At 44.4% G+C, this 23,900-nt stretch overlaps 1 protein-coding gene and 1 pseudogene across 3 annotated transcripts in view; one reads left to right on the top strand and one right to left on the bottom strand.

The window, feature by feature from the left end:
* The window catches only part of SIPA1L2 (signal induced proliferation associated 1 like 2), a 261,170-nt gene that overhangs the window by 107,988 nt on the left and 129,282 nt on the right, over window positions 1–23,900 (top strand). The window lies entirely within an intron of this gene.
* On the bottom strand, window positions 15,598–21,362 carry LOC136320309 (large ribosomal subunit protein uL30-like; annotated as a pseudogene).

Below are 23,900 nucleotides of genomic sequence, written 5' to 3'. Positions count from 1 at the left end.
AATGCCAACACGCTTAAGCGTTTGGCCCTGAGACTTATTGATGGTCATAGCAAAGGCAAGTTTTACAGGAAATTGTCTACGTCTCAATTGAAACGGCAACCCTGTTTGAGATGGAGCCAAATCAATTCTTGGAATGACATGTATTTCACCTTTAGAGGAGCCAGTCAAAGACTTAGCTATTATGACATTATTTTTCAATTGGAGAACTTCTAGTCTTGTACCATTGCAAAGACCCCTTCTGATGTTAAGATTTCTTAACAGCATAATAATTGCTCCAATCTTTAACCCAATTTGTGAGGTGGCATGCTAGAAGGCGGGACTATTTGAATGCCGTGGCAACTTCATCCGATTGGCTAGTACAGTTACGCAAGCAACCAATAAGCTATCGGCGACAAACAGACACTTAAGCCGCATATAATAAAGAGTCTCACCTGACCAGGCGGTGGCACAGTGGATAGAGCGTTGGACTGGGATGCCAAAAGGACCCAGGTTTGAGACCCCGAGGTCACCAGCTTGAGTGCGGGCTCATCTGGTTTGAGCAAAAGCTCACCAGCTTGGACCCAATGTTGCTGGCTCAAGCAAGGGGTTACTCAGTCTGCTGAAGGCCCGCAGTCAAGGCACATATGAGAAAGCAATTAATGAACAACTAAGGTGTCGCAATGCGCAACAAAAAACTAATGATTGATGCTTCTCATCTCTCCGTTTCTGTCTGTCCCTGTCTGATTCTCTCTCTGTTAAAAAATAAATAAAAAATAAATAAAAAATAAAACATTCTCATGTTTTACAATCCATTCATTTCCTACTGCTCATGTTTATGGTTGTGGGTGACTGGAGCCAATCACAGCTGTCCTCTGGGACAACACCAAATTTTTATTGGCTAACATGTAACGTACACTTGTTGTTGTATGGCTCTCATGGAATTACATTTTAAAATATGTGGCGTTCATGGCTCTTTCAGCCAAAAAGTTTCCCGACCCCTGGATTAAAAGGTTTTGATTTCTACACTATAAAATGGGGCAGACCGGGAGCTTGCTGTCTCTCTTGGTTCCTGAGATTAGCATTAGAGAGGAGAGCAGAGACAGGCCACGTGGAGGAGAGGAGAAGCAGCCAAGATGGCAGAGTGCTGAAGAGAAGCCAGTTAGTACAGAGTTTGTGCAGAGAGAAGGAGATGCGGAACAGAGGAGAATGAGGCTGGTGAGGTAGACACCTTTGATGCTAGGAAACTCGGATAAGTCAGTGGCTTTGAGAGCCCTGAATGGAAAGGGAAGTATTTTCCCACTATTTATATTTTTTGCCTGCCGGGTGCAAGCTAGGATTAAAGATAATGGCCCACCAGTTTGTGGCTCTGTTGTTTCATTACTGTCTGTCTGAATCCAATGTGAACCTGCATGGGCCAGGTGGCTGTGATGGTGGCCATGGTTACTGGCTTTACAGGGAGCTTCCTGGATGAATGCAGATAAGCAAGGTTTACTTAAAATCGCTTCTTGAGGAATCTTGAACACTTAGCTATTTTGCTACAGCTGATGGGATTACATAGATGGCAAAACCTGCGTGTTGTCCTGTGCACATACCAGTGTGTGGAAGCACAAGGTGTGCTCCCTTTGCATCCCAGGCTGTCTGCGCTCACTTGAGGAGGAGGCTGCATGAACACCAGAGATGAGCAGTTCCTCTTGGGGCTCCTCTGCTGGCCCCTGGAGATCAGGTGGGGGTATTTACTAGCCCTGTGATCTTAGCTATAGTTTTCTCAGCTGTTAAAGCCCATTTTTTTCAGTGGTACAAATGATGTTAATTCTCATCGCATTGGGTTGTTGGGATTGCTCAATGAGATAACACAAGCGCAGACCCCTTGCCAGTCTCTGGCTTCTTGGACACAGAAGTGAGGTGGGTTGGGGTCAGGTTGTGGAGGGGCCCCAATTGCTAAGCTGAGGAATTTGTGTTTTATTCTGAGGTAAAGGGAGACCGAAGGGTTTGGACGTTCTGGAGGTCATTCTAGTACTGCGTTTACACTTAGAATCAGATGCATTTTAGCACTTTATGACAGTAGTTACCCACCACATGTGATGTGAGGGAACTTCTTTAGAGGTTACAGTGAAACGTCCTATGATTGAACCTACTGGACAGGAATAATTCCTGGTCATTGAAATCCCACCTTTCTAGGCACAGGCAGAGGTGCAATTCCCCTGCAGGCAGGAGATCGATTATAGGCCATTGGCAGTAGAGAAATTATTGTAACCTAGAGAGGCTTTCCCAAGTTTTTGTAGGGAGTAGGTAGCCGGTGTTGTTTACATTTGCCATATTGGTAACTTTCAATTGCTATATTTAACTACAAATGCTAAATATTCCAAGGACATTTTTTATGTATCAGGTGTGGTGTGCTAAAAAACGAAATGGAAATAGTTTGTGTCTTTTGTTACAGGTTTGCGTAGGGATTTTTGAGTACTACACAGAGGAAGAAAGAGATTTCAGGCTCAGCTAAAGACCTAATGTTCCTTCCTTTCTGTGTGTATATAAGGATCAGGGCGTCCTTGCCTGGAGGGGCTGTGGGTATCCTCCTGGGGACAGCACAGCTGGGCTTCTGAAAGTGTCAGTGTGATTTTATGTCACAGTTTTCTTAAAATACCAATATAAAGCATCAGACGAGCAGATAAAGCTGATGGGAGATAAAGTTTAAATTTATAACAAAGCTTTTATTGTGTAAGAGATAATTAGATTGTGTTGACATTATCTTAACTCATACAGATGTTGGCAAGAAAATAATTTAGGAATTGTTCAATGTCAATTAACCTGAAGTTATAGGAGGAAAAAAATATTCAATCTTATTTGGTAAAGAAAACCTTATTGGCACTTGGAGTTTAGTATGCGAGAAGCCTGTCAAACTTACTGTTAAGGATTTTACATCTTCCTTATTTCCAACCTATTTTGTTAAGTGTATCTAGTGGACTCTAGAGCCATTTTCTTTTTGCAAACAATTGAATTATTAATCAGTGGCAAACCTAGAGATAAGCTCTTAAGAACGGGTACTTTCATGAATTAATGGCAGGTGTCTGGTGAAAGTGATCACTGTTGCTAATAATGTTCTGGTCAGATATAAAATTTTATCACCAAGCAACACCAAATGGATCCCTGTCCCTCCTTTCCTTCCCATTGCCCCCAGGCCTCCCTCCCTCCCCCTCATTCTTCCTTTTTTCTCTGGGGTTTCTCTTTGCATTTCCCTGTTTCTCTCTCTCTTGCTCATCCTTCCTTTCTTCCTTTTTGGGGGTAGGGTCCTCTTCCCCAGCACTTCTGTTAATTGCCAGACCAGACAGGATGACTACCTTTGTTCTCATACTTCCTTTCTTAATTCACGTTAGTGCCCTCTTGCGTGCGGGTTTCTGTTCTGGGGAGAGAGAGGGCAGCTGGGAAGCTGGCAGTGCCAGTGAAGCCGCTCACACCGAGGTGTGGAAAGAGGCTCCAGGGAATTGGTACTCATATTTGAAGGTGCCATTTCATTGCTGTAGCCTTCATAATTGGTACATTTGATTTGACCTTGTAACTTAGAAAAGAGCCTGGCACTGTAGAACATGCAGCGCAGTCTTGACCTTGGGGCCGGGCAGCCTCCTTTGACAGTGGGCAGCAGGCTGTACTTGCAGACTAGCAAGGGCACAGTAGACACAGACTTCCGTTCTGCTTGAGCCTTGCAGTCTGCACAAAAGTAAGAATTTCATTGATGCTTAGTAAATGAACTCAGAAACCAGAGGAATCAAGCTCACAGGAACCAGTCTGGGTTGCCAGGTCCCAGGGTCTTCTGATGCAAGAGCTCATTCCTCAGCTCCTGGCAGACAGGTGCTGGGTCCCCAGGGGTGCAGCTGGGAACACCGAGGCTCTATGTCTTGAAGGCTGGGGGAGGGGTTTGCAGAGGGAGAAAACCATTCCCTGCCAGTCCTTTCTCAGCCACACAAATGGAGCCAGATCAGAATCGAGCACAGTGTGCTGGACACAGGCTTTCTGAGGTTGTGGTTTAAGACAGACCATTGCAGGTCTGCTCTGGGAATATAGAATAGAAGGGAAAGTTTCTCTAAAAGAAGCAGGAAGAGAAATCTCTTCCAAGCTCTTTCCTCATCCTTGTAAAAGTGTCTTTCCCGACCCTGTCAGGCTCTGAGGAAACCGCTTACTCTCTGTTGGCCCTTTACCCCATATATAAAATGAGGAAGGTAAAGTACGTGATTCTGATATCCTGGCCTGACCTTTTATGGGATCCTAAACCTGAGGCTTCTCATATTTGGAAGCCCTGAGAGGGACATATCCCTTGAACCAGCTTTTCCTCTATCTGATTAGCCTGAGGAGCTCAGCCTCTTCCAGCACTGTGACAAATTCCAGGGTGGAAGCTGGGGACAGCAAACTGCAGATGCACATATGCCCAAAGGACAGGACAGGCATACCCCTTCTGGGCTACAGAGAACCAAACTGTGGAACCAGTCAGTGCCTGCATCAGTGATGAACACAGTTTTAGGAGGCATTGAAAATAAGGAAGATAAAACTTGTGTTCCAGGAATTTTCATCAGCTGGTCTGGGCAGGCAAGAAAAACAGGAAAAAGAACATGGTACTGTGTGCCCCTGCAGATCTAAATGCCAAGGTCAGCTTACGTTTTGCTTATTACTAGTGGACCTGCCCACTGCTGTTGCCTTCTGGGTGGACTAGTGGTCCTGTTAGTCTGGGTAAGGTCCATGCCCTCCACTCAAAATCTAGGCAGCACCTGTGCACCTTCTATGGCCAGGAGGGTCTGGAAAGAGTTTTTCTTATGTTCTTAGTTGTGTGTGTGCACACATACTATTTTGGGTCATGTCTAGTAACAAAACAATAAAACAGGAGGTTTCAAGATTTTTCAAAGTGGAACTTAAGAAAATATGAGTTCTTTTACCATTCTCTATACTAATTCTTTGTCCAAATAGCTCAAAACCTGCATGATTAAATGCCATATTTCAGGTTATGCTTTTTGAGTGCCAGAAGGGAAGAGGCTTTAGTGGAAAGTGATTGTGGGGTTTTTGGAAAGGGAGTCAGTCTCTCACAGACATAGAGGCTTCAAAAGAGTCAGATTCGCTGTGGCACCTGGCATTTTTCTACTGAGAGTCATGTTCAAGGTATGTCCCTGTACTGAGGCTCTGCCATGTTTGAGAAGGGAAGTGAGTGTGTGAGTTACCCTGTAACCTGCTGTAGTCGGGAGCTGTTATAGAAGCACCCAGACCTTTCTCCTGTCCCCCCTCTCCTGCCTGACACACCAGCCTTTCCTGCCCACTCTCTTAGTAGACACTGTGCTGAGCTAGGTGTCACAGAAGCCCCATTCCTGCCCAACCAGGGATCGGCTGACACTAGAATGGGGATATTTGAGCTTGTTGCAGCTACCCTTGAAATCACTGGGACTGTATTATTGTTTGCATTTGACAGATGTTAATGGTAAGTTTAAACCCCGCCTTCTGTCACTGACAAGAATGTCATTCATTCACTTCCAGTATTTCTCTGGTAGACTGTCATGGATAACTTTAATAGTGATTATTACAAAAAGGGTTACACCCAGAATATTTTTGTCATCTCTGGATGACTTTGGTGAATAAATAATGGCTATACTTAATATATCTTGGTTGGAGGTGGAAGTGCGCGTGGCAGCAGGTATGAGGGTCCTGAGGCAGCGGGAGGACCGCTGACCTAACGGCAGAGTGGAGTGCTGGTCCAGGCTCTGCATGTTGTCCTCACAGCACCCTGTGCCGTGGGCCCTGCCAGTGTCTCATTTTGACAGATGAGGAAACCGCGGCTCACAGAGCGCAGGTTTCATGCCTCGTCTCACAGGCAGTGAGAGGGAGTTGTGAGCCCAGCCCGGGTCCGACTCCATCATCAGGACAGAGCTCCTGATGGGTGGTGGCGGGCACAGAACTAAACATTTAGGAAACTTTAAGTTAAGCATATTAAAAGTATTCCTACTTGGTGAAAATGTATCTCTTGTTGCTTCATGTTTTAGACCTGTGAAGTTTGGATATACTTATGGTGGGGTAGCATCTTGATAATGTTAGTGTTCTGAGCATGTGTAAGGTGGGCTAGACTAAATTCAGATGCTCAGGAGATGAGGTGTATTAAATGCGTTTTTAACTCACCGATATTTTCAGCTTATGATGGGTTTATTGGGATGTGACCCTATCCTATGTCATGGAGCATCTGTGTGTGATTTGGGAACCGTGAAGAGAGAGGAATTGCTACTTTTGTTCTCTTCAAGGCATTCCAGTGCTTGCTGTTATACTGTTAGTTTAGTCACAGACTTTTGTACATAAGAATCTTTCTTAATTCTGATCAAAAATAGGATTTATTCCAAGAAATATGACATTTTATAATTGCAGATTGCTTGTACCACTGAGTTAACACATACAGGGGATCCTTGGGTTACAATAGTCTTGACATATGATGCTTTGAGTTTACAATGCTCACTCCCACAAAAATTTTAAAGAATTTAGACATGAGTGTTTCAACTGATGCTGTTAGCATCGGACTTACGGACCACGTGGTGAACTAGTTTGGTCGCACGTGGCAGAAGACTACTTAGTAATGGGGCGTGTTTGTGTCTTTATGTTCTAGGTTATGATTTTACAACTGCACCAGGACAGGTAAGTAACTTAGCCTACTGTGTGTTTCAACTTTCACTAAAATTCGGGTTACATCACTGTAACAGGACCAGAACTATGCTGTAATCCAAGAACCCCCTGAACTTAATTAAATCACATTCTTTGAAATGTAAACATCTTAATGCATCAGACTTCCCAATTATTTGGACATGTGAGAATTTGGTTTTTAATGTTTCAGTCTATGTCACCTGAATTGTTCCTCCTGTCAGTCATCTTAAGATTTTTTAAAGTTTTATTTTAAGTTTATTGATTTTTGATAAAGGAGAGAGAGAGAAGGGGGGAGCAGGAAGCATCAACTCCTAGTTGCTTCATAGTTGATACAGTTGCTTTTCGTGTGTGTCTTGACTGGGCAAGCCCAGGGTTTTGAACTGGCCACCTCAGCATTCCAGGTCAACGCTTGATCCACTGTGCCACTACAGATGAAGCTTAATTTTTTTTTTTTTTGTTTTTTAGGCAGAATAGCTTTTTATTTATTTTAAAATTAAAATATTCACAGTAATATTGCAGTTTTGAGTGAAGAAGGAATTTAGAGATTGTCTAATCTATCTATTTAGATATCTTTTACCAATCTGCATGCAGATTTTTATTGGTGTTGTGGGTTGTCTTTCAGTTAAGTGGCTTATTTATTATGTGGCCTGATTCCTTTTCAGTTTGCCTTTTCCCTTAGTCCCTGGGCTTTTGTGACTGGGGTCGAACACCATTTGAAGCAGAGTGAGAGGACAGTGGTCCTTCAAAGGCATTGACAGAGTCAAGGAGAGCATATGTTTTGGTCCGTAAGAACTAGAATGTGGTTTTTTGTGCTTCACTGAACTCCTGGGTGTGAAATTAGAGTCCCCTGTTTTTCTTAGTCTTTTGTATAGGAAAATCATCCACATACACAAGATATTGGTGGGAAACATTGCAGGCAGGAGCTGGTGTGATGATTCTTAGGTGCAACGTTCATTGTTTCACGCCTTCCCAAGCTCCTGGCTCTCAACCCTCAGCCGCCTTTTGACTCTGACCCAGTGGGCAGAACTCTTGCTGTCACGACCTTCCACAGTCCTTAGCAGCTGTTCCAGGCAGTCTGTTTGTGTCCTTGGCTTTGCCGGCTCTCAGGGAAGTCTCTTTAGTTATAAAACGTGTCCCTAAGGAGAAAGCCACTGTAGATGCCAACATTTATAACTTAGACTTGCACATTAAATCTCTTTTATGTGGAGGGTGCATCACTTCCCTTTTTTTTTTTTTTTAAATAATTTTATTTTTTTAATGGGGTGACATCAATAAATCAGGATACATATATTCAAAGATAACATGTCCAGGTTATCTTGTCATTCAATTATGTTGCATACCCATCACCCAAAGTCAGATTGTCCTCTGTCACCTTCTATCTAGTTTTCTTTGTGCCTCCCCCCCTCCCCTTTTCCCTCTCCCTCTCCCCCCTCCCCCCGTAACCACCACACTCTTATCAATGTCTCTTAGTCTCACTTTTATGTCCCACCTACGTATGGAATAATGCAGTTCCTGGTTTTTCTGATTTACTTATTTCACTTCGTATAATGTTATCAAGATCCCACCATTTTGCTGTAAATGATCCGATGTCATCATTTCTTATGGCTGAGTAGTACTCCATAGTGTATATGTGCCACATCTTCTTTATCCAGTCATCTATTGACGGGCTTTTTGGTTGTTTCCATGTCCTGGCCTCTGTGAACAATGCTGCAATAAACATGGGGCTGCATGTGTCTTTACGTATCAATGTTTCTGAGTTTTGGGGGTATATACCCAGTAGAGGGATTGCTGGGTCATAAAGTAATTCTATTTTCAGTTTTTTGAGGAACCACCATACTTTCTTCCAAAATGGTTGTACTACTTTACATTCCCACCAACAGTGTATGAGGGTTCCTTTTTCTCCACAGCCTCTCCAACATTTGCTATTACCTGTCTTGTTAATAATAGCTAATCTAACAGGTGTGAGATGGTATCTCATTGCAGTTTTGATTTGCATTTCTCTAATAACTAAAGAAGATGAGCATCTTTTCATATATCTGTTGGCCATTTGTATCTCTTCCTGGGAGAAGTGTCTGTTCATGTCCTCTTCCCATTTTTTTATTGGATTGTTTGTTTGTTGTTGAGTTTTATGAGTTCTTTGTATATTTTGGATATTAGGCCCTATCTGAGCTATTGTTTGAAAATATCATTTCCCATTTAGTTGGCTTTCTGTTTATTTTGTTATCAGTTTCTCTTGCTGAGCAAAAACTTCTTAGTCTGATGTAGTCCCATTCATTAATTTTTGCCTTCACTTCTCTTGCCTTTGGAGTCAAATTCATAAAATGCTCTTTAAAACCCAGGTCCATGAGTTGAGTACCTATGTCTTCTTCTGTGTACTTAATTGTTTCAGGTCTTATGTTTAGATCTTTGATCCATTTTGAGTTAATTTTAGTATAGGGGGACAAACTGTAGTCCAGTTTCATTCTTTTGCATGTGGCTTTCCAGTTTTCCCAGCACCATTTATTGAAGAGGCTTTCTTTTCTCCATTGTGTGTTCTTGGCCCCTTTATCAAAAATTATTTGACTATATATATGTGGTTTTATTTCTGGGTTTTCTATTCTCTTCCATTGGTCCGAGTGTCTATTTTTCTGCCAATACCATGCTGTTTTGATTGTCGTGGCTCTATAATATAGTTTGAAGTCAGGTATTATAATGCCCCCAGCTTCATTCTTTTTCTTTAGGATTGCTTTGGCTATTCGGTGTTTTTTATAGTTCCATATAAATCTGATGATTTTTTGCTCTATTTCTTTAAAAAATGTCATTGGAATTTTGATGGGAATTGCATTAAATTTGTATATTGCTTTGGGTAATATGGCCATCTTGATTATATTTATTCTTCCTAGCCAAGAACAAGGAATATTCTTCCATCTCATTATATCTTTCTCGATTTCCCTTAACAATGGTTTATAGTTTTCATTATATAAGTCCTAGTCTTTTACATTCTTTGTTATGTTTATTCCTAAGTATTTTATTTTTTTTGTTGCAATCGTGAAGGGGATTATTCTTTTGAGTTCCCTTTGTTTTAATATGTGTAAAATCAGTAACCCTGATAAAAATGACTAACATTTTTATTATTGTTGCTTTCAACACTGACGATGAGCATGTCACAGAGTGGCTTGCTAAGGGCAGTGTCACCATGATGCAGTGCAGAATTCCTCACTGCCACACTGCTGGGTGGACTTTTGTGAGTGAAACGACTGCTGCCCAGCAGCGTTGGGACGGTTTCATGGTGCGAACAGTTTCACAGTGCGAACCCACATGCACGAGGCAGAGTCACACGTGGTCTCTTCAGATGGGTAGCAATTCATGTTAATAATGTAGTCATAAAACACCTAGCAGAATTCTTCTCTCTCTTTCTTTCTTTCTTTCTTTCTTTCTTTCTTTCTTTCTTTCTTTCTTTCTTTCTTTCTTTCTTTCTTTCTTTCTTTTTTTAACAACCTGGGAAAAAATTTGTATGTGAAGAATATTCTACAGGCTTTTATTTCTCATTTTGCTTAGACTAACTTCTAGAAATCTGGCTAACAGAAAACTGTGATATTAGCTTTGTAGGAAAACAATGTTGCCAGTAAGGAGCATTAAAATTCTGGCTTCTGCCTGTGTCATATATCAGATTAAAGATGTTTCACAGTCAGACCAGGGAAATGTGCAAATAGAGTTTATAATGCAAATGTTGATTCAGTTTGAGCTGAGGCCAAAAACATTTATGAGGGAAAATTAGATTAAACAGTAGATGTTTAGAGAAACTTAAATTGTGACAGCTTTAAAAAATCATGTGCTGTGGTGTTTCCCAAGCTTTGTATGGACTCTCCGCAGACTAGGACCTCACTCTTTGATGTTTCAACCACTTATTATTAAATTATTTTTTAATCTTCCTTCAGACTAGTGGACCCAAAACTCACTGCTAGGAGCCTGGTGATTGAGGACGGTATCTTACATATTACCATGAGATCAAACCCCGATTCTGTCAGTGGAACTAATTCTGTCCTGTCATATTGTATTATGTTGATGAGTGTAAATTGCCACTTTCAGCTGTGAGTATAAAGCTACCGATTACAACTGATTTATTCCATTTACCAGAGCCTACAGATACTCTATGCCACTAATTTATTTTCATATACTATTTAAATACAGGGGGAAGTGCATGAGTTGTGAGAAACTGGAATCTCTGGTGTTAGTGGTTCATGGTAATGAGGATTCATTGAATGGCTGGATGTAAATGCTGGGATGGTGGATGTAAAGTCAGTAGCCATGGCCACCATCACAGCCACTGGCCTGTGTAGGTTCGCATTAGATTCGGACAGACGATAATGAAACAATGGAGCCAAGAACTGGTGGGCCATCATCTTTAATCCTAGCTTGCATCTGGTGGGCAAGTAAAAACACTCACTGGGCTCACAAAGCTACTGACTTATTTGAGTTTCCTAGAATCAAAGGTTTCTAGCTCCCTAGCCGTATTCACCTCTGTTCCCCATCTCCTTCTCTCTGCACAAACTCTGCACAAACTGGCTTCTCCCTCAAACTGGCTTCTCCCTCAGCACTCCACCATCTTGGCTGCTTCTCCTCTCCTCCATGTGGTCTTTCTCTGCTCTCTCCTCTAATGCTAATCTCAGAAACCAAGAGACAGCAAGCTCCCAGTCTGCCCCACTTTATAGTAATCAAAACCTTTAATTCAATATACAAACAAGGAAGTCTCCGATACAAAGTCACTTATCTGAGGCATAATAGGATTCCTCATGAGAGTGCACCACCCACATCATGCAATCAAGTCAAGGGTTTGGGGAAAAACTTAGTTTTAAAACTAAGCCGTAGGCTATAATCACTCTGCCTGCTTACAGCCTGTCCCCCATACCTAATGCTAACTATAAACAAGCAAACATATATCATATTTACAAACTTATTTGACCAACATTCCACCCCTTTTGCTCACTTACAATCTAAAGCACAAGTATTTCTGCACAAGGAAATTAGGCACATTACACAAATTACAACAACATGACAAAACATACAATTTCAACAATTACAAAGGTACATTTCACCAGTCTCTGAGCTCTTTGCCAAAAGCACAAAATGTCCTCGGTCTTCTTTCTAGCCATGGGGAAAGCTTCCTGGGGCAGGGGAGTGCTTCCAGCAAAGCTACCCCTATCCCCATCAGGGTATCTCACATTGTCCAAAATCCATAATTCCATCCAACAAAGGAGCCAGTGCCCACTCCGGTTGTAGTCCAGGAAATTAGTCCATGCACAGGAGACCTCAGCCACCCCCCTCATCCCTACCGTCCTGGCATGTCTTACACTGTCCTAAAGAGGAGCACGTGGCAATGGCAGTCAGCATTTCCATCTCTGCTCCAGCGAGGATGATGGCGTCTACCCGTATGTCCCAAAATCGCAGACCTACCAGGGGCGTAGTAGGTACTCCTTGCTACTGGGCTCTCACCTTCCGGAGACTGCGGATCGCAACTCTAGCCTGATTCTCCTCATCCTCCAAAGAGGAACTAAAACCATCAGCTCCCACTGCCGGACATGAGCCCCAGGTCACTGCCACCTTCTGCTCTGCAGGACTTGCAGCCCCAGCTCTGGCCTTAGCCCTGGCCTCCTGCCACTGCTGGCTGTTGCATTTACCGGGTACAAAAACAAATGTTGAAGACTTTCAGGAGTGTAGATGGTACTTTATTGTCCAGTTTAACCTGCGCAGGGGCGAACTCCCAAGATGTCCGGAGACACAGTACTCACAAGGAGCTGCAAATGAGAGGCGCGCCTGGCACTTACAGCTAGGTCCTTATATATCCTAAGTGAGCAAGCATTATACAGAAGCAGATGTGGCAGTTAGCTATTCACTAGGGAGGTCGCACACAGCATAGCAACAGGGGCCGGCATAGCAACAAGGGCCGGCATAGCAACAGGGGCCGGGTTTAGCTTAGTGGCGAATTTCAAACATAAACTTCTTTGTTCTCAGCCTCACAGGGGCCCTATCAGCACTCCCTGTTCCTGCTCCTTCAATAGTTACACTCTGGCAGCCACAGCAGGACCCTCACACCTCCTGTTCCTGCTCCAAAATGTTACACTCTGGCAGCCACAGCATGCCTCCCCGAATCTAACACTGGCTCTCCACAATGTCCAGGGCAATCTCCAACTCATGAACCTATGATTCCTTCAACAGCAGCTGCTCCATTTCCAGGTGAATCTCATGAACCTGGTCAGCCTCCTTCTCTGGTGCTTGCTCCAGCTCCAGGGTCAGCATCTCTTTCTCCCACGTTTGCTCCAGCTCCTGCCACTGCTCGGTTTGCAGGTCCTGGGCAGCCTCTTCCACAGAGCTCTTGGTTTCCTCACGAACGGCTGTAAAAGTTAGCCAGCCTGTGGCCCCCAAATGGACAGCCATGGGGAACCATAACAGCAGCCAGACCTCTACTCCACTGCTAAAGGTGGTGGTGACTCCATAGTGAACTGTATCACATCTTGCCATGGACTACGCCAAATGTAAAGCCAGTAGCCACGGCCACCATCACAGCTGCCTGGCCCATGTAGGTTTGCATTAGATAGATTCAGACAGATGGTAATGAAACAACAGAGCCATGAACTGGTGGGCCATTAGCTTTAATCCTAGCTTGCACCCGGCGGGCAAGTAAAAACACACACTGGGCTCCAAAACCCACTCATTCAGCACTCACAAAGCCACTGACTTATCTAAGTTTCCTAGAATCAAAGGTTTCTAGCTCACTAGCCTTATTCCCTCTGTTCCCCATCTCCTTCTCTCTGCACAAACTCTGCACAAACTGGCTTCTCCTTCAGCACTCCACCATCCTGGCTGCTTCTCCTGGCCTCCTCCACGTGGCCTTTCTCTGCTCTCTACTCTAATGCTAACCTTAGGAACCAAGAGAGAGCAAGCTCCCGGTCTGCCCCCCACTTTATAGTGAAGAAACCAAAACCTTTAATCCAATATACGAACAAGGAAGTCTCTGATACAAAGTCAGTTATCTGAGGCATAATGGGATTCCTCTTGAGAGTGTACCACCCACATCATGCAATCAGTCAAGGGTTTGGGGAAAAGCTTAGTCTTAAAACTAAGCCTTAGGCTATAACCACCTGCCTGCTTACAGCCTGTTCCCCACACACAATGCAAACTCTAAGCAAGCAAACATATATATCATATTTAAAAATTTATTTGACCAATTGTGGGTCTTCTGAAAGGTCCAGCACCACTGGGTCTGCCTGCCGGAAGGAGCAGGACCTCTCCACGGTATGTCCGTTGGAGATCGTGGAGCCGAATGCCGGTAGCCAGGCTCAGTGGGAATGCAGTGTGCTCTTGGAGCTTTTTTATCAGATATGCCATTGCCTGATACTTCCTCCTATTGAATACTTTCTGAGTTGCCTTTTCACATCACTCTGTTGATAGTGTTCTTTGATGAGCAAAAGTTTTTGATTTGGATGAAGTCCAGCTTACCTATCTTTGCTTCTGTGGCCTGTGCTTTCAGTGTCATATCCAATAAACCTTTGCAAACCCAGTGCCACAAGGCTTTTGTCCTGTGTTTTCTTGTGTGAAGTCTTTAGTCATCGCTCTTACATTTACATCCACTTGATCTGTTTAACTGAGCTTTTATACATGGAGATATAAAGGTCCAACTTTATTCTTTTGTATGCAGATATGCAGCGGTCTCAGTACTATTTGTTGAGAAGACTGTCATTTCTCTCTTGAAGAGTCTTGGCACCTTTATCAAAGGTCATTTGACCACATATGTGAGTGTTTATTTCTGGCATTCTGTTCTAACTGGTTGGTCTGTGTGTCTGTGTACCAGCACCACACTGTTCTCATTATGGTGGCTTTGTGGGAGCTCGTGAAATCGGAACACGTGAGGGAGTTCCAGCTTTTGTTTTCAAGATGGTTTTGACTATTTGAGGTCCCTTGAGATTCCGTGAATTTTAGGAGGGATTTTTCTATTTTTGCCAAGCACATCGTTGGGATTTGGGTGGGATTTTGTTGTACCTGTAGATCACTGTGGCTAGAAGTGGTTTTAACAACACTACGTTTTCTAGTCCATGAACGTGGGCTTCCTCTCCACTGGAGACTGTTACTTTCTAATGTGTATTCCCAGATGGCAGCTGTGCAGGTTTAGGCGGAGCCCAGCAAACTTGCTGTTGGATTCTTTCTCTGCCACATCACTCATTGTTCAACTTTAGATGTGCCTCTTAGGTCTCTGAGCTGTGGTTTCCTTTTCTTGAACTGGAAGAGGTGTGAATAATATATATTGTGTTCAGGGTTTAGCAGAGCGTGTGGCATGTTTTTCTTCCCTTTCTGCCTGCCTTGGATGTCCACATGTGCACCAACTTTCTCCTCTGATTCAACCAGCTTTTCACCTGTTTCCTCTCATGTTTATAGACTGAACGCTGACCCCAGGACACCAACTCTGACTTAAAACCTTGTCTCTGCCTTCTTATTCAGTTTGCCCATAGCAGACTTCGGCTGCAGTGCCCAGCCAGTGGTAGGGACACTCCACCTTTTTGTAGGGACCTTGTTGCCGAGTTCTCTGAGAATACAGAATGTGCCTGGGCTGCCTGCGCTCCAGCCCTTGGAGAAATGTGTGCTGAGGTGGATGTGGTCACAGGACCGTGGGAAGGGTAGGGGTGTGGAGTGGCTTTAAAGGGCACTGCTGGCACTGCTTCTGAATGTGTGGTTTAATTACACCATATGTTTGTGTAATGTATGTTTTCCAAAGTATTTTCCTACCCCATGGATCTCAAAGATGAATCAACACCAGAAACACCTGACGAACCTGTTAAGCATGATGGGGGTGAGGGGCACGTCCGCTCTCATGAGCCAGAATTCCTGAAAGAGTAGCTAAGGAATTTGTGGTGTTTTTTGTTTTCAACTTTAAAGCCTTCACTTCACTGTTTATTAAGTGACCAGATTACAGAAATAACCATGGAAGATACCTTAGTTCATCCTTCTGATAAGCCTGTTGATCTGGTCTTCCCTGTGGCCAGCATCCCCACCTTCTACAAAGTGGGTGGTCTTTTTCTTCATTCCACCACGTGGAGAAGATCATTTGAAGGGCCACAGGAAGTTTGCTTCTTTGAAGCATTTTCCAATGGTATAGATCTCATGAATCAGCTCCTCCATGCAGATGATGCCATATTTACCAAGAGATCGAGCAGTCAATGTGTTATCTGTCAGAGCAATTCATTTTTGGTTGATTTTGCCATAACCACGCTTGTAGATTTACTGACTTCGGGTTTGGGTACCCCCATGCAATACATGGTTCCATAATCCTCAGTTTGTTAATTGAAGCCTTGTTGAGCTTCATAAAGGTGCTGTTGGAGATCTGGCGCAGACACAGAAGCTGCAGCACCTTGCGGACCTTTGGGCTCACACCACTGATATCTCTGATTCTGATGACAAATGCCAGTGTGGGTTCCACAGGTACATAGAAGTTGCCAGCCTTTCTTACTATCCTAGCCATTCAAATATCAGTTCTGTACATCTGCCTGCACTCTTGTGAGTACTTAGCTTTTTCATAGATGAGCTTCCTCCTAGCCTTTCGCAGCATCTTTTGGGCAAACTTCTTTCTCAGTTACTTGATCTTCAGCTCTGCGAAATTCCTTCGCTTTTTCTTCAGGTTTCTGGCACAGCAGGAACCTTCTTTTTCTTCCAACTGGCATTAGCATTCTCCTTCTCTCTGACAATTAGCATTCTTCTTCTTTTCTGCACCCTCCATGGTTCCAGCTGGAAAAAGAGGCGAATTTGTGTGTGTTTTTATTTTATTTTATTTATTCATTTTAGAGAGGAGAGAGAGAGAAAGAGAGAGAGAGAGAAAGGGGGGAGGAGCAGGAAGCATCAACTCCCATATGTGCCTTGACCAGGCAAGCCCAGGGTTTTGAACCGGTGACCTCAGCATTCCAGGTCAACGCTTTATCCACTGCACCACCACAGGTCAGGCCGAATTTGTGTTTTTAACAAACCCTCAGCCAATTTTCCAGCAGCTGGCCTTGCACTGGTCCCCAGACAGGCTTCTGGGAGCTGTGACTCTGCCCCTTTGCCCGTTCTGGAATTGCGTATTCAAAATCCAACAGGCCTCCTGGGACATAGCTAATGATGAAGAGAATTGCCCCCAGTGGGCAAGGTTTGTCTTGACCACGATCTTGTCTCCTTGTTTTCTACCCCACGGGCCTTCCTTCCAGCGACCTCTTCAGCATCTCCCCAGCGCTGACAGTAGCAGCTCTATTGCCTGCTGTAGCTCAAAGGTTTTAACACAGTCGTGAATGTCTGGACTTGGTTTTGCTTTTTTGTTTTTGTTTCTTTTTCCTGTGTGTGTCATACATCAGTTAAGCCTCAATCTTGTTTTGCAAAACAAATTCCGGTTCCCCAGACATTGTAGCTCATGTTAACAAGTGTTAGGGTATGTGCTTTGTTGCCCTCAAGAAGCTTTCAAATGAGTGCTGATGCTAAGGTGGCTTTTCATCCCCACCCTTGAGAGAACTGCAGACACGCGAGAAGAGCCAGCTTCAGCATGTGCCCAGTGACCCGAACACACTCCTGAGGAGGGGTCGGCCTGAGCTGCAGAGTTCAGGGTTTGATCTGGAATGATGACCACACAAAAATAACTTGTCAGTACTTACCATGTTCTTACTGTATGTCAGGCATTTTGCACATATGATTGTATTGGACTGTAAACCTGGTTCCTTCTAGTCTTCTCTCGTCTTGCTAAGCATCACCTGCACCGTCCTGGATTTTGGGCCAAACATTTTGGAGTCGTCCTTGACCTTTGTTTTCTCTCATCCTGCTCAGCCCACTGTTCAGCTTCTCCCCTAAATCTGGCTCTCCCATCTGGTCTCTGCTCCCTTTCTAACCCACTTCCTGACATCCTTGCTGTCCTGTGGGCAGGCCAGGCAGGGTTGCTCCCAGCTCTGTCTTTCAGGTTTCCCTAACCCTGGTCCTTCCCTCCAGATCTTCCCTGTGGCCACCCTCCTGTTAACATCCACACCTATGCCTAAACACCCAGTCTTCTTTATCCTTTCCATTCCTGGCACATCGTTCCAAGACTTCTTCCTCCAGAATGTGCCCTGTGAGCACAGCGCCTTTTCTGGTTGGCTCCTCTCTGTGCCCTCAGCTCTTGAGTAGAGCCTGGCACATGCTGGGCACCAAGCATCTGCTGAGTACTTGTGCTCCAGCCTACTACACACAGGAAACAGGTGCCAGGGGGTTAAGACACTTCTCCAGGGAAGTACAGCGAGTAAATGACTAGGCCAGGATTTGGAACTCAGTTCTGATGTTAATGTCTGTGCTCTTCATGTCACAGAGGCCTTGTCATTATGGAGTGGAAAGGACGTTTGTGGGCAGGACTCCAAGAAGAAAGTCATTGAGGTGGGGATGGGTCTGGTGTATTTGGGAGAAAACGAGGGGGGGGGGTTGAGGGTGATCTTGATAGAATGGAATGAAATTGGGGAAGGACCTTAAATGCCATATTGCGGGGTTTGAGGAATTTTACTTTAAGATAAGGATAATAATAATTCTTATCTCATAAGGTTATTGCAGTTAATACTTGAAAACTACTTAGAAAGTGCTTGATACAATAGAAAATTTTTATTAAATGTTGCAATTTCAGTGTACCTTGACAGCACAGCAAACCAGGCTACTGTCATTAGAATAGAAACTTACAATGTTTTGGACTCAACTGTTTGGTTTCTACAGCATTCCCTATTTCACATTGCATTTATTTTCTTCAAAACTAAGTAAAAGACATTGTGAGTCAATAAATTGCTTGGAATTGAGCTCTTAAATGTGAGTGGAAGGTATTTCCCACTGGGGAAAACTAGGACTTTAGAATCATTCATTTAACTCTGTCTTTCATTTTTTAGAATTGTGTTTAAATCAGTAGCTTCTAATCCTAGTTGTGTATGGGAATCACCTTTTAAATTTGTAGTCCGGGGGTCACTCCAGTCCCTCGGAACATGAATCTTGGGGCTGAGCCCAAGAATGTAAGTATAGTATCTTTCAGGTAATTTTGGAAATGGGGAACCAATGGTCAGAACCCTCCCCCCACTTGTTCACCTTTTTGTGCAGATATCAGCTCCTAAGATTTAAGAAACCTTTCTAGTTGTGCCGCATCTTTGTGAGGGGACTCACCTGTGCTTCAAGAAAAAAAATGTGTGGCTAAGCTATGCAGGGAACTATAAATGCAGGCAGAATAAATGACGGCTCCTTCTCCCAGGCAGGATGAGAGTTCTGGTTCACAGGGGAAGAGTACAGGAAAAGCAGGCTGGTTTGCCTCAGGGATGGAGAGAGGGTCAGCAGGAGTTCTGCCTTAATCACAGTGAGAGTCATGCTGAAGTCTGGGAACCAGCACTCTACTCCCAGGTCACTAGTTAGTGGTGAAATGAGGCTTCACTTGTTGCTTATGTGCCTGCCCGGGCCAGGGGCCCTCCATCCACATAGGAAACAGACATCTTATGGCCTGCTCTTTTCTTGTCTTCAGTTGCCGAAGTCAGCAACACTTTTTTTCCCCATGAGAAAAAAGTAAAGTTTGCAACTCTACTTGTTCCAGCCAAGGAAAGAGAGAAGGGTATTGTGGCGGCTTGTTCCCCCTTTGCAATAATGTCTTCTTTGACTCACCAGTTTTGTAGATGCATGGGCTTTTAATTTTAGAGTGTGGAAGGGAAGGTGCATATATTCGAACATTATTTTAGTTCAATGAGCCAAGAGAAACAGCAAGAAACCCTTTAGGGGATGCTGTTCTGGCCAAGTTGCACTCCGACCCTCCTGAGCCCTTGCTCATCAGGTTTGCTTTACCTGGAAGCTTCACAGGCCTCCTCCAAGCCAAGAGCCATGTCTTCCCATCCTTCTGTGCCCAGCGTGGCTCTTAGTAGGATAAGTGTCTGTCTCATGGATGGATACGACCCATAGACCACGATATAGAAAAGGAATAGAAAGTCCTTTCAAGGTAAAGTTTTAGGGTAAAAAAGGAGTGAATTTGAGGGAGGCGTAGTAGATGAGGACTTTGAATACATTAGGTTTTCTCACTTCAATGGAAGAGGAAAGGTTTTCAACAAGGGGATGTGTATCAGCAAAAGCCCGGAATGGGTTTGAACAGGGCGGGGCTCGGGAGTTCTACAGGGCATTCCAGCTGTAGGGAGGTGTGTGTAACCAAAATCAATCGTTAATTCTGTACCACATTCAAGGAAAAAGGATAGTGACTGACAGCGTTTTGGTACCCCAGTCAGAAATCCATTCTGCTCCTAACTTGTCCTGTGACCTCAGGCAAATCACTTCACTTCTGGGTGTCAGAATAGATTATCTCTCTTAAGATCTGATTTATGATTGTGAGTCTAAGTAGGTGATTAATACTCAAAATACTAGACAGTGTTCTCTGGCACAAGGAAAGAAAGCATGTTTCTTTGAGGCAAAACCAAAGATCAGTAAAATGCTGTTGTTCGTGGTGGTGTGGAAGCTTCAATGTTGGCTGGTGCTCTTCAGGCTGGGATTGTGTCCAGCTGGCTCTGCCTGTCGACCGAGATTTTCTTGGGATGTTTGGGTAACTAGCAGGAGCCAGTGGGGCTCAGAGTACTTGATTTGAGCTCTCAAAAGTCAAGTGTTTGGCCTGACCTGTGGTGGTGCAGTGGATAAAGCCTTGACCTGGAATGTTGAGGTCACCGGTTTGAAACCCTGGGCTTGCCTGGTTAAGGCACCTATGGGAGTTGATACTTCCTGCTCTTTCCCTCTTTCTCTCTCTCTCTCCTCACTAAAATAAATAAAAATTTTTTTTAAAAAGTCAGGTGTTTGGTCATGAGCTGGGCTTGTGCAGTGGTCTCTGTGGGCATGTTGACTGGAGGTGCTGCTGCCTTCCTTATGTCCCATGACTGGACCACTCAGGTGAACAGCGGGACAGCTGCCACTGTGTCATGGAGGAGCACGGGGAGGCTCCTTTACACCCAGCAGCCTTGCTCCCTGGTGACTGGGATCCTGCAGACTGGCCACCCCTGGGAGGCGGGGCAGACCTGAAAGTATCCTCCTGCCTCCCGTGTATGTGCTCACCTTCCGCATTCTTCCCAAACTATGTCTTTCCTAAGGCCTAAAAACAGGGAAGACAGATGTTTTTCTTTTTGCCTGTTAGCAGATTCAGATTAGGTTGGCTTCTTTTGGACTGCTAAAATCAGTAATTTTGTTTTATTTTTATTCCTAATTTTTAAAAGCCACAGGTAAATGTGAGCAGCTACCAGTTCTAGTAGAAAGAACGAAGCACTTGGCTTCTGTCTAGTGTCTTGTCTCTTGATACCCAGTTAGTAGATTGAAGGCAAATTTTTTTAATTGTCCTGAGGTTTTTTACTTTTTTCTTAAATGAGAAAGCAGTTTCTTTCTTGTTTCCTCAGAAGTTTTCCTAGGAGCCAATGAACATAAAAGGGTTTTGGAAATGGCAAATCCCTAAACACTAATGTTCACATTTTATTATGAAGGACACACACTGATGGTCAGGCAAGAGCTTTGGGTCTGCCGGCTGCCACAGGTGGCAGGTTTTCTGTGGCTGATCTTCTGTTATCATACCTGCAGTTTCTCATACCTCGTTTCATGGACCTGGAGGTTCCAAGAAAGTAATGATTTCCTGTGGCTATAATTTTTATAAGGAAACAGGGTTCTTACTGGGTGTTTTTTGGGGGGATAAAATACTAGTGATTGTGTTAGGTGGTCATTCTTCTACTTCTTTCAGGTAAAGATCTTTGGTGGTAAGAACTTTCAAAACTAATCAAGCCAAGGTAACGAGTTTGCATTTGTCATTGAAAGTGGTCCCACTTTCCTTTCCTATATAGCATTCAGCTTCTACTTTGGAAATTCAGAGTGAGTCCCATTGAGGATGAGTGTGCACCTTGATGTACTGGCCTCCATTCTCTGTGGATGGAGAGAAACCTAGCCCTGGAGAGAAGCACGTCATGGGAAACATTCCTGAAGGTGTCATTCTAATGTTCCTTCTGTGTCCAAGTCTGCAGGAGACTCTTTCCTAGGACACTGAGGGCGTGTGACATACAGTGGGCCTGCACCACGCGGACCGTTAGGGGTAAAACCAGAAGTGAAAGCATGAATAAGCCCCTGCTCTCTCTTCCCTGTTCAGCTGAGCCCAGTGTCTGTGCCCGAGTTTCCTGTTTCCTCATAGGACAGGATGACCTACCTGTTCATGACCAGTTAGAGGTGGGGAATTTAGACTGGACTCAGCGGTGGCCATTATATCAAGTCTTTATAACCTTTTTCTCACTCATTAGATCATTGGTTGACTGGTGGCTCTGCCTTCTGAGAAGCTAGGTTGTCTTCTGCCGGTGACTGTCCAGGAGGTGTCTGCCTCCCTGACTCTTGCTTGGCAGGTCAGCCCCAGAAGCCATGCCTTTGATAGACCAGCAGCGGGTCCGGGAAGGGCCTGTACCGCCCTCCTGCAGGATCCAAGGGATGGCACTCCTGGTGTTGGGGTCACAGCTTCCGCCTCAGCAGAGGAGTTAATGTCTGTCTACTCATGGCTTCTGTCTCTCAGGTGGCACAGTGAGGGCCCTCAGGTCAGGTGGGACTCCCTGTCCAGTGTACTTTTTAAGAATCAGCCCAACTCAGGATTGTCAGCTTAGAGCAAGGAAAGTTTCAGGTGCCTGTACGTAGATTCTGAAATCGGAAGTGGGTACGCACTCACATCAGCATGCTGTTGAGGGTGTTAGACTCCGGCAGTGCTGGGGTCCCAGTGCCCTGTGAGCATGACATGCAGGGTCAAGCTTGGAGGCCGAGTCTGCTCTTCCCTGCAGCTCAGTGCACTTGACCTGGCTTACAATACAGGTGCTCCAGGGAGTAGAGGAGCTGTGTGGACATTTGTCCAAGGACTTAGAAATGCAAAGTCAGTCCAGAACCCAGTAGCAACATTTTACACAGCAGTAATAAGTCATTTTTTTTTTCAGACTTTTGCCAACAAGTTGGCCATCTTGACTTCCTGACCCACCTTGCTCTCTGGACTTCTGACGTCTCCATTGTTTAGTTTGGTGCAGTGGGAAGAGCATTAGCAAAGGGCTCTAGAGCTGGATGGGATACCACTTAGTCCATTTGAGTTTCTTCGTGCGTACTTACCAAATGGGAATACTACTCATATTTTACATTTGTGTGAGGTTTAATATCTTTTTTTTTGTATTTTTCTGAAATTGGAAACGGGGAGGCAGTCAGACAGACTCCTGCATGCGCCTGACCAGGATCCACCCGGCATGCCCACCAGGGGGCGATGCTCTGCCCATCTGGGGCATTGCTCTGTTGCAACCAGAGCCATTCTAGCACCTGAGGCAGAGGCCACAGAGCCATCCTCAGCGCCCAGGCCAACCTTGCTCCAATGGAGCCTTGGCTGCGGGAGGGGAAGAGAGAGACAGAGAGGAAGGAGAGGGGGAGGGGTAGAGAAGCAGATGGGCACTTCTCCTGTGTGCCCTGGCCGGGAATTGAACCCGGGACTCCTGCACGCCAGGCCGATGCTCTACCACTGAGCCAACCGGCCAGGGCAGTTTAATATCTTAGAGTGCTTCTGTGTGTTTCCTCACTGGGTCTCACAACACCTGTCTGAGGTGTGCAAGGCTGGCACGATCCCCATCCTGCAGATGAACTGAGTCTCGGGGAGGGCGCGCATTGCTGAAAGGTCTACAGGTAATCCTGTCCCTAGAGGTGGACACAGGTCTCTTCACTCGGAAGCCAGAGTGCTGTGTTCCACACTGCGTGCCTCACATGTGCTCAGGAGGTATAAAGCGTGTGACAGTATATACCGATGTAAGACATTCTAACACGAGTAATTTCCAGTGTATGGCAATGAAGGCCACTCACTATTTTTGTGAAAACCTGCTATGAAAAACCATATACTCGCAGTTAGTCAACAACAGGTGTTGGTCATCTAATGCTAATATTCACTGCCATGTTCAGGTATCTTAGTTTGGGGCATAAAAGGAAAGGGAAACTAATGGTCATGTCATTTCATAGAAATAAAATAATTTCTCTGTGTGATTTAAATATGCATTGGTTTTTATGGAGGATTATTTTCAAAATGTGTTTGACTTATTGAATTTATACTGTTTTTAAATATGTGTGGATTGACATGTTTCGGAGAAATAAAAAAAGAAATCAGAAAGCGTGCACAGGCTTTCCTGTGGTAGGTAGCCACTCCAATAATATGGGGGGGGGTGTTTCTCTACAGGAACTTAATGTCTGTAGAGTTTTAACAAAGTTTTGTATTTGGCTCCTTTCACATA

This window comes from Saccopteryx bilineata, chromosome 1 (assembly GCF_036850765.1).
Source record: "Saccopteryx bilineata isolate mSacBil1 chromosome 1, mSacBil1_pri_phased_curated, whole genome shotgun sequence".
In the NCBI taxonomy this organism is placed as follows: domain Eukaryota; kingdom Metazoa; phylum Chordata; class Mammalia; order Chiroptera; family Emballonuridae; genus Saccopteryx; species Saccopteryx bilineata.
This window is presented reverse-complemented; position numbering and strand designations above follow the sequence as displayed.